We start from the raw sequence: 12,906 nt of genomic DNA, 5'->3' as shown, positions 1-12,906 counted from the left end.
CCACCGCGCCTGGCCCCTAAACCCGCACTTTGCTAACCGTTTGCTTTGTGATGTTAGGCTAGTTGCCTAAACTCTTAGAGCCTGAGAGTGAAGCACACCTATTACAAAGGGAAAGAGCCTTGGACTCCACTGGGCGGTGATGAGTAAAAGCTGCTGCAAATGAAAAAGCCTCCCACAGCACTGAGGTCCACAAAACAGTAGCTATCAGGGTGATTCTTATGTAAATACTCTGAATAATAATACCACTAACATGTATAGAACTAGATGTCAAGCTCTGTTAGGCGCCCACATCAGGGGAGATCTTCTAGTCCCTAACTCTTTACCCAAAACCAGCTTCTGCTCACTAAACCCCACTGGGAATAAGGAGCAGGCGCTCTCGGTGATGCAAATGAGTGTTGACTTTTGTTTTATTAACAAAACAATGAGCCCTTAGAAGTATACAATGGAAATGTTTAGAACTTTGAAAGGAGAGAAATCAGTTAACAAGTGCTTACTGATAACACTCACACCCAGCTCTACTTGTCAATAAACATTTCCCAAAGCCTGAAGATTGGAATCCAGGCGAGGGCCCTAAGGGCTGTGTGAACTGGGGCCTGTTACTTGAGGTCACTGTGTTTCAAGTTAATGCAGGAAAACAGGGAAGTAATGAGGCTGACCTCTTGGGGCTTCGGTGAAATGTGTATGAAGAGCTTGGCACTTAATAGAAACAAGGCAATTTTTCTTATCTAAGGAAATCATTTTACCTCAACCCTCCCCATCTCACTCCTACTTCAGAAGTGTAGGAGACTCCCCTAGATTCTGATCCTTAATTCTGGCATCACAGAGCCACTTTCAGTTTCTTGGGGGAAGACAGGAGGGAGGAATAATGTGTGGAATCAATACTGAGGATGCTGGCCTGGCGTGGTGGCTCATGCCTGTAATCCCATCACTTTCTGAGGCTGAGGCGGGTGGATCATCTAAGATCGGGAGTTTGAGACCAGCCTGGCCAACATGGTGAAACCCAGTGAAACCCAGTCTCTACTAAAAATACAAAAATTAGCCGGGCATGGCTACGCAGTAGGTGCACGCCTGTAAACCCAGCTACTGTGGAGGCTGAGGCAGGAGAATTGCTTGCCCCAGGAGGAGGAGGTTGCAGTGAGCCGAGATCTTGCCACTGTACTCCAGCCTGGGTAACAGAGCAAGATCCCATCTCAAAAAATAAAAAATAAATTTAAAAAAGACAGGATGAGCCGGGCGCGGTGGCTCAAGCCTGTAATCCCAGCACTTTGGGAGGCTGAGACGGGCAGATCACGAGGTCAGGAGATCGAGACCATCCTGGCTAACATGGTGAAACCCCGTCTCTACTAAAAAATACAAAAAACTAGCCGGGCGAGGTGGCGGGCGCCTGTAGTCCCAGCTACTCGGGAGGCTGAGACAGGAGAATGGCGTGAACCCGGGAGGCGGAGCTTGCAGTGAGCTGAGATGCGGCCACTGCACTCCAGCCTGGGTGACAGAGCGAGACTCCGTCTCGAAAAAAAAAAAAAAAGACAGGATGCCTAGAGCCATTGTGCTAGGTGCAGAACAGGCTAGTTAGGCAAGCAATAGACAGATATCTAAATATATATGTATAAGTATTTTTAAAATAGAGACAGGGTCTCACTACAGTGCCCAGGCTAGTCTTGAACTCCTGGCCTCAAGCAATTCTTCCACTTTGGACTCCCAAAGTGATGGGATTACAGGAGTCAGCCTCTATGCCTGGTGGAGAGATACTTTTATATTTTATTTTATTTTATTTATTTGACACAGAGTCTTGCTGTCACCCAGGCTGGAGTGCAGTGGCGTGATCTCAGCTCACTGCAACCTCCGTCTCCTGGGTTCAAGTGATTATCCTGCCTCAGCCTCCGGAGTAGCTGGGATTACAGGTGCCTGCCACCACACCCAGCTAATTTTCATATTATTTATTTATTTTTAGTTAATTAATTAATTTTAATTTTAATTATATTTATTTATTTTTTGAGACGCAGTCTTGCTCTGTCACCCAGGCTGGAGTGCAGTGGCATGATCGTGGCTCACCTCAGCCTCCGCTTCCCGAGTTCAAGCGATTCTCCTGTCTCAACCTCCCGAGTAACTGGGATTACAGTGTGGACCACAATGCCCAGCTAATTAATTATTATTAATTAATTAATTTATTTATTTATTTTTTGAGACAGTCTTTCTCTGTCACCCAGGCTGGAGTGCAGTGGTGCGATCTTGGCTCACTGCAAGCTCTGCCTCCCGGGTTCACACTAGTCTCCTGCCTCAGCCTCCCGAGTAGCTGGGACTACAGGCGCCCACCACCACACCCGGCTAATTTTTTGTATTTTTAGTAGAGATGGGGTTTCACTGTGTTAGCCAGGATGGTCTCGATCTCCTGACCTCGTGATCTGCCTGCCTCAGCCTCCCAAAGTGCTGGGATTACAGGCGTGAGCCACCACGTCCGGTCGATTTTTTATTTTTAGTAGAGATGGGGTTTAACCATGTTGGCCAGACTGGTCTGGAACTCCTGTACTCAAGTGGTCCACCCACCTCGGCCTCCCAAAATGCTGGGATTACAGGCATGAGCTACCGCACCTCGCCTGGAGAGATATTTAGAGAAAAAAAAACCTTACAGTGTTTCCTTACGCGTGAAGATACACACTACAAGGGTACATGCTGTTATGATATATACTGGTTTTCATCCATGATTCCTGGCTCCTGACTTCTGTATCCCTTATTACAGTCTTTTGTTACGATGTGGGTGTGTTAGGCCTCAGGAAACAAGAGTCTCTCTCCAGCCCTCTTTTCACCTTCACCTGCCCCAAGGCAAAACTCTAATCTACTCCTGCCTTTCTGATTATGGGTTTTAAAACTCTCCCAGAAAAGGGTCCCACCCTACACCCTGAGGGCAGGAATGCTGATGCTGTGAAGCTTCCATAAAAACTCAAGAAATTCATGGCTCACACCTGTAATCCCAGCAAACTGGGAGGCCTAGGTGGGAGGATTGTTTGAGCCCCGGAGTTCCAGACCAGCCTGGGCAACATAGGGAGACCTCATCTCTACAAAAAAGTAGGCAGGCGTGGTGGCACACGCCTTTAGTCCCCGCTACTCAGGAGGCTGAGGTGGGAGGATCGCTTGTCCCAAGAGGTCAAGGCTCCAGTGAACCATGATCATGGTACTGCACTCCAACCTGGGAGACACAGCGAGATCCTGCCTCAAAAAACAGAACAGAAAGATAGAAAGAAGGCCAGGAGCGGTGGCTCACACCTGTAATCCCAGCACTTTGGGCGGCCGAGGTAGGAGGATCACCTGAGGTCAGGAGTTTGAGACCAGCCAGGCAAACATGGTGTCACCTCATCTCTACTAAAAATACAAAAATGAGCCTTGTGTGGTGGCGTGTGCCTGTAGTCCCAGCTACCTCAGGAGGCTGAGGCAGGAAAATCACTTGAACCAGGTAGGTGGAGGTTGCAGTGAGCCGAGATCACGCCACTGCACTCCAGCCTGGGTGACAGAGCTAGACTTCGTCTCAGGAGAAAAAAAAAAAAAAAAAAAGAAGAAGAAGAAAAGGAGAGGAGGAGGAGGAGGAGGAGGGGGAGAAAAGACCCAAAAGGACAAGGAGGAGGAGGAGGAGGAGGAGGAGGAGGAGGAGGAGGAGGAGGTGGAGGTTTGAGTGAGACTTCATCTCGGGAGAGGAAAAAAATAAATAAATAAAGAGAAATGACCCAAAAGGACAAGTTCAGTGAGCTTCTGGATAGCTGAACAGGCTTCCCCCATACCTCAAACTACCTTCTGTCTGGGCGACAGAGCGAGACTCCGTCTCAAAATATATGTATAAAATAAAATAAAAAATAAAATGAAATATTGTTTCTAGAGGCAGAGAACGTAAACAACTCAAGTGTTCAAAGTAGGAGATTGATTAAATAAATCCTGTGAGGTTGATCACAATGTATAGATCTGAAATAGTCTTCAATAATTATTATTAATTAGTAAATATCGATATCTTGTATTCATGGATAGGAAGACTCAATATTGTAAAGATGTCAATTTTCTTCAATTTGTTCCATACAAGGCAATGCAATGCTAACAAAAATCACAACAGGGATTTTCATGAAACTTGCCAAGCCAATTAAAAAATATGCATAGGAGGCCGGGCGCGGTGGCTCATGCCTGTAATCCCAGCACTTTGGGAGGCCAAGGTGGGTAGATCACGAGATTAGGAGATCGCGACCATCCTGGCTAACACGGTGAAACCCCATCTCTACTAAAAACACAAAAAATTAGCCGGGCATGGTGGCACACGCTTGTAGTCCCAGCTACTCGGGAGGCTGAGGCAGGAGAATTGCTTGAACCCAGAAGGCGGAGGTTTCAGTGAGCTGAAATCACTCCATTGCACTCCAGCCTGCGCGACAGAGCGAGACTCCGTCTCAAAAAACAAACAAACAAACAAAAAAGTATAGGAAGGGCTCAGAACAGAAAGATACTCTTGAAGAAAAAGGGAAAGGAGATTTGCTCTACCTGAATTATTATAGAGCTGTGGCAAAAAAGATGAGGTAGTGTTGCTAGGGGTAGGAAGTCACCAAAATTAACTCATGAATATATGAAACTTTGATAATGACAGGGTGGTATGCCAGATCAAAGGAGGTGCTCATCAATAAATGGAGGTGGGCTGGGCGTGGTGGCTTATGCGTGTAATCCCAGCACTTTGGGAGACCAAGGCGCGCAGATCACCTTAGGTCAGCAGTTTGAGGCCAGCCTGGCCAATATGGTGAAACCCCATCTCTACTAAAAATGCAAAAATTATCTGGACGTGGTGGCACATGCCTGTAATCCCAGATACCGGGAGGCTGAGGCAGGAGAATTGCTTGAATCCAGGAGGCGGACGCTGCAGTGAGCCGAGATCCTGTCACTGCACTCCAGTCTGGGTGACAGAGCAAGACTGTTTAGAAAAAAAAATGGAGCCGGGCGCGGTGGCTCAAGCCTGTAATCCCAGCACTTTGGGAGGCCGAGACGGGTGGATCACGAGGTCAGGAGATCGAGACCATCCTGGCTAACATGGTGAAACCCCGTCTCTACTAAAAATACAAAAAACTAGCCGGGCAAGGTGGCGGGTGCCTGTAGTCCCAGCTACTTGGGAGGCTGAGGCAGGAGAATGGCGTGAACCCGGGAGGCGGAGCTTGCAGTGAGCTGAGATCCGGCCACTGCACTCCAGCCTGGGCGACAGAGCGAGACTCCGTCTCAAATAAATAAATAAATAAATAAATAAATAAATAAATAAATAAATAAAAAATGGAGGTGGAAAGAAAGGTCATCCATATGGGAGAAGATGAAATTAAATCAGTGACCTGCTGGGCACGGTGGCTCATGCCTGTAATCCCAGCACTTTGGGAGGCCGAGGCAGTTGGATCACAAGGTCAGGAGTTCGAGACCAGCCAGGTCAAGATAGCGAAACCCTGTCTTTACTAAAAATTAGCAAGGCACGGTGGCGGGCGCCTGTAATCCCAGCTACTTGGGAGGCTGAGGCAGGAGAATCACTTGAACCCGGGAGGCAGAGGTTGCAGTGAGCCGAGATCGTGCCACGGCACTCTAGCCTAGGCAACAGAGCAAGACTCTGTCTCCAAAAGAAAAAAATCAGTGAAAAATATCAGTGACCCACACTATATACAAAAGTCAACTCAAGATATAAGGACTTAATTATCAAAAGCAAAACAAAAACTTTTAGGAGAAAAGTAAGATAATTTATTTCTGACATTGGCAGTAATGAAAACTCAAAACACAAAAGGCTAACTATAAAAGGAAATAGTAATGAATGAAACTATACTAAAATGAATGAAAGTATAAGCTACAAACTTGAAGAAGATATGTGTAAACATATATAGCCATTCAAAAATATATACTGAGATAATCTAAAGGCCTTGTAAAAATCAGTAAAGCCAGCCTGTGCAACATAGTAAGACTGTCTCTACTGAAAGAAAAAAATTAGTCAGGTGTGGTGGTGCGCACCTGTAGTCTCAGCTACTCAGGAGGCTGAGGAGGGAGGATCACTTTAGCCCAGGAGTTCAAGGCTTCAGTGAACTATGTCATGCCCCTGTACTCTAGCCTGGGCAACAGAGCAAAACCCTGTCTCAAATAACAAAATCAATAAATGAAAATAAGCTAGTAGAAAAATGGATACAAGACTTGAACATGAATTTCAACAAGGAAGAAACATGGCTAAAAAGCTTATGAAGAGATGCTCACATCATTAGTGATCAAAGAAATATACAGATCATAATGAGATACTATTTTATAATCAGTATATGGCAAAAATTAAGAAGTCAGATAACACCAAGTATTGATCAACAGATCTTCTGTACATTGCTGGGAGGAATATGTATCTGTACAGCCATTTTGAAGATTATCTTTTTTTTTTCTTTGAGACGGAGTCTTGTTCTGTCCCCTAAGCTGGAGTACAATGGTGCGATTTCGGTTCACCGCAACCTCTGCCTTAGCCTCCCAAGTAGCTGGGGACTAAAGGCGCGTGCCACCACATCTGGCTAACTTTTGTATTTTTTGGTGGAGATGGGATTTCACCATGTTGCCCAGACTAGTCTTGAACTCTTGGCCTCAAGTGATCCACCTCAGCCTCCCAAATGCTGGGATTACAGGCCTGAGCCACCACGTCCAGCCAAAAATTATCATTCTCTTGTCAAATTGAACATTTACATGCCTTAAAACCCAGCAGTTCCATGTTTGGGCAAATATCCAGGAGCAAGTCTTGCTCAAGTGTTCCAGGAGACATGTACGTGAATATTCATGACTGCAGTCAACATATGGCAGAAACACCCATAAAGAAACCAAAATGCCCTTCAACAGGAGAATGGATAAATACAATGGGGTACCATGACAAAATAAAATATTATAAAAGAGTGAAATTTCAATGAACCACAGGCACACATAAAAGTATGAATGACTTTTGTCAATACAATATTGAGTGTAAAAAAGAAACAGCTAGAGGATTACATACACCATTATATCTTTTATTTTATTTTTTACATTTATATCTTTTATTTATTTTTTACATTTTATTTATTTATGTATTTATTTATTTACTTTGAGATGGAGTCTTGCTCTGTTGCCCAGGCAGGAGTGCAATGGCGCAATCCCACCTTACTGCAACCTCCACCTCCCAGGTTCAAGTGATTCTCCCACCTCAGCCTCCGGAGCAGCTGGGAATACAGGCACACACCATCATACCTGACTAATTTTTTGGTATTTTTAGTAGAGAAGGGGTTTCACTATGTTGGCCAGACTGGTCTCGAACTCCTGACCTCAGGTGATCTGCCCGCCTCAGCCTCCCAAAGTGCTGGGATTACAGACATGAGCCACTGGGCCTGGCTCATCATCCTTTCTTTCTAAAGGTTGCACATATGCCATTTACAGTTACAGCACAACTGAATCAAACAATCCCTAACTATTGCAGTTTTTTGTTTTTGTTCTTGTTTGAGACGAAGTCTTGCTCTGTCGCCCAGGTTAGAGTGCAGTGGTGCCATCTTGGCTCACTGCAACCTCCACCTCCTAGGTTCGAGCAATTATCCTGCCTCAGCCTCCTGAGTAGCTGGGACTACAGGCGCATGCCACCATGCCTGGTGAATTTTTTGTATTTTCAGTACAGGCGGGGTTTCACCATTTGTCCAGGCTGGTCTGGAACTTCTTTTTTTTTTTTTTTTTTTTTTTTGAGACGGAGTCTCGCGCTGTGTCACCCAGGCTGGAGTGCAGTGGCGCGATCTCGGCTCACTGCAAGCTCCGCCTCCCGGGTTCAGGCCATTCTCCTGCCTCAGCCTCCGAGTAGCTAGGACTACAGGCGCCCGCCACCACGCCCGGCTAGTTTTTTGTATTTTTAGTAGAGACGGGGTTTCACCATGTTAGCCAGGATGGTCTCGATCTCCTGACCTCGTGATCCGCCCGCCTCGGCCTCCCAAAGTGCTGGGATTACAGGCTTGAGCCACCGCGCCCGGCCGGGTCTGGAACTTCTGACCTCGTGATCCGCCCGCCTCAACCTCCCAAAGTGTTGGATTACAGGCGTGAGCCAACGCATCTGGCCCAGTTTGTTTGTTTGTTTGTTTATTGAGACAGAGTTTTGCTCTTGTTGCCCAGGCTGCAGTACAGTGGCTGTTCTTGGCTCACCGCAACCTCCATCTCCCGGGTTCAAGCGATTCTCCTGCCTCAGCCTCCTGAGTATCTAGGATTACAGGCATGCGCCACCACGCCTGGCCAATTTTGTATTTTTAGTAGAGATGGGGTTACTCCATGTTGGTCAGGCTGGTCTCAAACTTCTGACCTCAGATGATCTACCCGCCTCAGGCCTCCCAAAATGCTGGGATTACAGGTGTACGCCACCGTGCCTGGACAGTTTACTTTTTAAGTTCTTTTTTTGTCCTTTCTTCCCCCTCTACCTATAATCCTGTTAAAAAAAAAAAAAAAAAAAAAAAGCTTTTAATTATAAAATATATCCCTGGTTCGGGCGCAGTGACTCACACCTGTAATCCCAGCACTTTGGGAGGCCCAGGCAGGCGGATCACTTGAGATCAGGAGTTCGAGACCAGCCTGGCCAAAATAACTAAACCCCGTCTCTACTAAAAATACAAAAATTAGCTGGGAGTGGTGGCCCACTCCTATAATCCCAGCTACTCGGGAGGCTGAGGCAGGAGAATTGCTTGACCCCAGGATGCGGCAGTTGCAGTGAGCCAAGATCATGCTACTGAACTCCAGCCTGGGCGATAACAGCGAAACTCCATCACACACACACACTGTAAAAAACTGTAAACTATAACACACCAGCAGAGTGTATAAAATACATGCATTTTAAAAAAAAAGTAACCAGATGGCCGGGCGCGGTGGCCCACGTCTGTAATCCCAGCATTTTGGGAGGCCAAGGTGGGTGGATCACCTGAGGTTGGGAGTTCAAGCCCAGCCTGGCCAACATGGTGAAATCCCGTCCCTACTAAAAATACAAAAAATTAGCTGGTCATTGTGGTGGGCACATGTAATACTAGCTACTCGAAAGGCTGAGGCAGGAGAATTGCTTGAACCCAGGAGACGGAGGTTGCAGTGAGCCGAGATCACGCCACTGCATTCCAGCCTGGCAACAAGAGTGAAACTCCGTCTCAAAAAAATAAAAAATAAAAAGTCCAGGCGCGGTGGCTCACATCTGTAATCCCAGCACTTTGGGAGGCCGAGACGGGCGGATCACGATGTCAGGAGATCGAGACCACCCTGGCTAACACGGTGAAACCCCGTCTCTACTAAAAATACAAAAATTAGCCGGGCGCAGTGGTGAGCACCTGTAGTCCCAGCTACTTGGGAGGCTGAGGCAGGAGAATGGTGTGAACCTGGGAGGCGGAGCTTGCAGTGAGTGAAGATCGCGCCACTGCACTCCAGCCTGGGCAACAGAGCGAGACTCTGTCTCGGAAAAAAAAAAAAAAAGTAACTATAAGCCAGGTGTTGTGGCTCACGCCAATAGTGCCAACGCTTTGGGAGGCCGAGGCAGGTGGATCACCTGAGGTCACGAGTTCCGACACCATCCTGGACAACATGGTGAAACTGTCTCTACTAAAAACACAAAAAAAATTTAGCCGGGCATGGTGGCTCATGCCTGTAATCCCAGCTACTCGGGAAGCTGAGGCAGGAGAATCGCTTGAACCTAGAAGGAAGAAGTTGCAGTGAGCCAAGGTCATGCCACTGCACTCTAGCCTGGGGGACAGAGGGAGACTCTGTCTCAAAAATAAATAAATAGTAACTATAAAGGAAACATTTGTGTTACTTCTACCTTAAAAACATTTTTAATTGTTTTGTAAAGGCAGGGTCTCACTATGTTTTACCTGCTGGTCTGGAACTCCTGGGCTCAAGGAATCCTCTTTCCTCAGCCTCCCAAAGTGTTGAGATTATAGGCGTAAGCCACTGCTCCCAGCCAGTTGTTTTTAAGTTTAAAAAAAAGTATAACAGGCCCGGCGCGGTGGCTCACGCCTGTAATCCCAGCACTTTGGGAGGCCGAGGAGTGCGGATCACGGGGTCAGGAGATCGAGCCCATCCTGGCTAATGTGGTGAACCCCGTCTCTACTAAAAATACAAAAATTAGCTGGGCATTGCGGCAGTCTCCTGTACTCCCAGTTACTCGGGAGGCTGAGACAGGAGACTGGCGTGAACCCGGCAGGCGGAGCTTGCAGTAAGCCGAGTTGGCGCCACTGCACTTCAGCCTGGGCAACTGAGTGAGACTCCGTCTCAAATAAATAAATAAATAAATAAGTATAACAAACGGCCTGTGGCAGGGCACAGTGGCTCATGGCTATAATCCCAGCACTGTGGGAGGCTGAGGCAGGCAGATCACCTGAGGTCAGGAATTCAAGACCAGCGTGTCCAACATAGTGAAACTCCATCTCTACTAAAAATACAAAATTAGCTGGGTGTGGTAGTGGGTGCTGTAATCTCAGCTACTCGGGAGGCTGAGGCAGGAGAATCACTTGAACCCAGGAGGTGGAGGTTGCAGTGAGCCAAGATCACGCCATTGCACTCCAGCCTGGGCAACAGTGTGAGACTCTGTCTCAAAAACAAAACAAACAAACAAACAAAACAAAACAAAACAACAAAAAAAACAAGGCTGGGTGTGGTGGCTCACGCCTGTAATCCCAGCACTTTGGGAGGCTGAGGCGGGTGGATCACGAGGTGCAGAGATTGAAACCATCCTGATCAACAAGGTGAAACCCCATCTCTACTAAAAATACAAAAATTAGCTGGGTGTAGTGGCCTGCGCCTGTAGTCCCAGCTACTCAGGAGGCTGAGGCAGGAGAATCATTTGAATCCAGGAGACAGAGGTTGCAGTGAGCTGAGATCGCACCACTACACTCCAGCCTGGTGACACAGCAAAACTCCATCTCAAACAACAACAACAAAAACACACCAAAAGCACCTGTGTACCACTCTCCAGGAATTAACAAACATATTCTGCTAATTTTTTTTTTGTTTCCTTTTTTTTCTAACAAGACCACAAAACAGAAAGTACTTTATTCTATACACCTTTTTTTTTTTTAATTTTAATTTTTCTTTTAGAATATAGTACTTAATGGTCACTCTTTTGTGAGTCACTTAATGGATCAAGGCTTTTCTTATTTATTGTATGTCATGTGACCTCAACCAATACTCTTTTTGTTGTTGTTGTTGTTTTTGTTTTTTGTTTGTTTCTTTTGAGGTGGAGTCTCACTGTTGCCCAAGGATGGAATGTAGTGGCGTAATCTCGGCTCACTGCAAACTCAGCTTCCTGGGTTCAATAATTTTTTTTTTTTTTTTGAGATGAACTCTCGCTCTGTCGCCCAGACTGTAGTGCAGTGGCGTGATCTCAGCTCACTGCAGCCTCTGCCTCCAGGGTTCAAGCAATTCTCTGCCTCAGCCTCCTGAGTAGCTGGGACTACAGGCGCAGGCCACTACACCCAGCTAATTTTTGTATTTTTAGTAGAGACGGGGTTTCACCTTGTTGATCAGGATGGTCTCAATCTCTGGATCTTGTGATCCACCCGCCTCGGCCTCCCAAAGTGCTGGGATTACAGTCATGAGCCACCATGCCCGGCCGAAGAATTTTTTTTTTGAGACGGAGTCTTGCTCTGTCGCCCAGGCTGGAGTGCAGTGGCCGGATCTCAGCTCACTGCAAGCTCCGCCTCCCGGGTTTACGCCATTCTCCTGCCTCAGCCTCCCGAATAGCTGGGACTACAGGCGCCAGCCACCTCGCCCGTCTAGTTTTTTGTATTTTTTAGTAGAGACGAGGTTTCACCGTGTTAGCCAGGATGGTCTCGATCTCCTGACCCTGTGATCCGCCCGTCTCGGCCTCCCAAAGTGCTGGGATTACAGGCTTGAGCCACTGCGCCCGGCCTGAATTTTTTAATTCAAATAAAAAAGTTTGGGCACGCTTACAGTCCCTCCAACAGCAGTGTGCGCATCTAGCTGCCAGTACCCTTCCTAGAATTGGGTGTCACAGTTACAGTTTCCTTCTTGTAGGGTTGGGGTGTTTTAGATTTGTGTGTTTGCTTAAGATGTGCTGGGTTCAATCCATGAAGGCTCAGTGCTTGGCTGTGTTCTGAGAAGTTCCCAGTCTTTGTGGAGGGGAGAGGTATTCTAGCATCTCCCTACCCTCTCCTTCCCTCCTGGGACCTTAGCCACCCACAACTGCCCTCTGGAGTTTCCTCGCAGAGGTTCCCCAAAAGAGTTATTTGCTAAATTTGTCAACCCTACCACCACATTTCCTTTCTACTTAAAGATTTCAATCTCCATCACCTTGCATCTAGACTACAGCAGTCACCTTAGGCTCTTATCCCAACAGTCCGTTGTCAGCACATTGTATCCGGCCTCTGCTCAAAGCCCTCCTGCTACACTTTACATTCCATCTAAGCTCCTTAACTTGGCCTTCAAAGCCCTGCCAGACACAGGCCTGATCCTCTTCTCAGACTGCATCTCCCAGTGCTCCCCTTCCCCTGAAGTCTCCTGGTAGGTTCCTGGCAGGATAAGCTGGGTCTAGCCTCAGGGACTTGGCAATTATTATTATTATTATTATTATTATTATTATTATTATTTTATGAGACAGAGTTTTGCTCTTGTCACCCAGGCTGGAGTGCAATGGCACGATCATGGCTCACTGCAACCTCCGCTTTCTGGGTTCAAGTGATACTCCTGCCTCAGCCTCCCTAGTAGCTGGGAGTACGGGTGCTCGCCACCAGGCCCAGAAAATTTTTGCATTTTTAGTAGAGATGGGTTTTTACCGTGTTAGCCAGGCTGGTCTTGAACTCCTGATCTCAGGGGATCTACCTGCTTCAGCCTCCCAAAGTGCTGAGATTACAGGCATGAGCCACTGTGCCTGGCCCCTTTGTACTTATTTACCTCTGCTTAGGATGC

The sequence above is a fragment of the Theropithecus gelada genome, chromosome 20 (assembly GCF_003255815.1).
Source record: "Theropithecus gelada isolate Dixy chromosome 20, Tgel_1.0, whole genome shotgun sequence".
In the NCBI taxonomy this organism is placed as follows: domain Eukaryota; kingdom Metazoa; phylum Chordata; class Mammalia; order Primates; family Cercopithecidae; genus Theropithecus; species Theropithecus gelada.
This window is presented reverse-complemented; position numbering follows the sequence as displayed.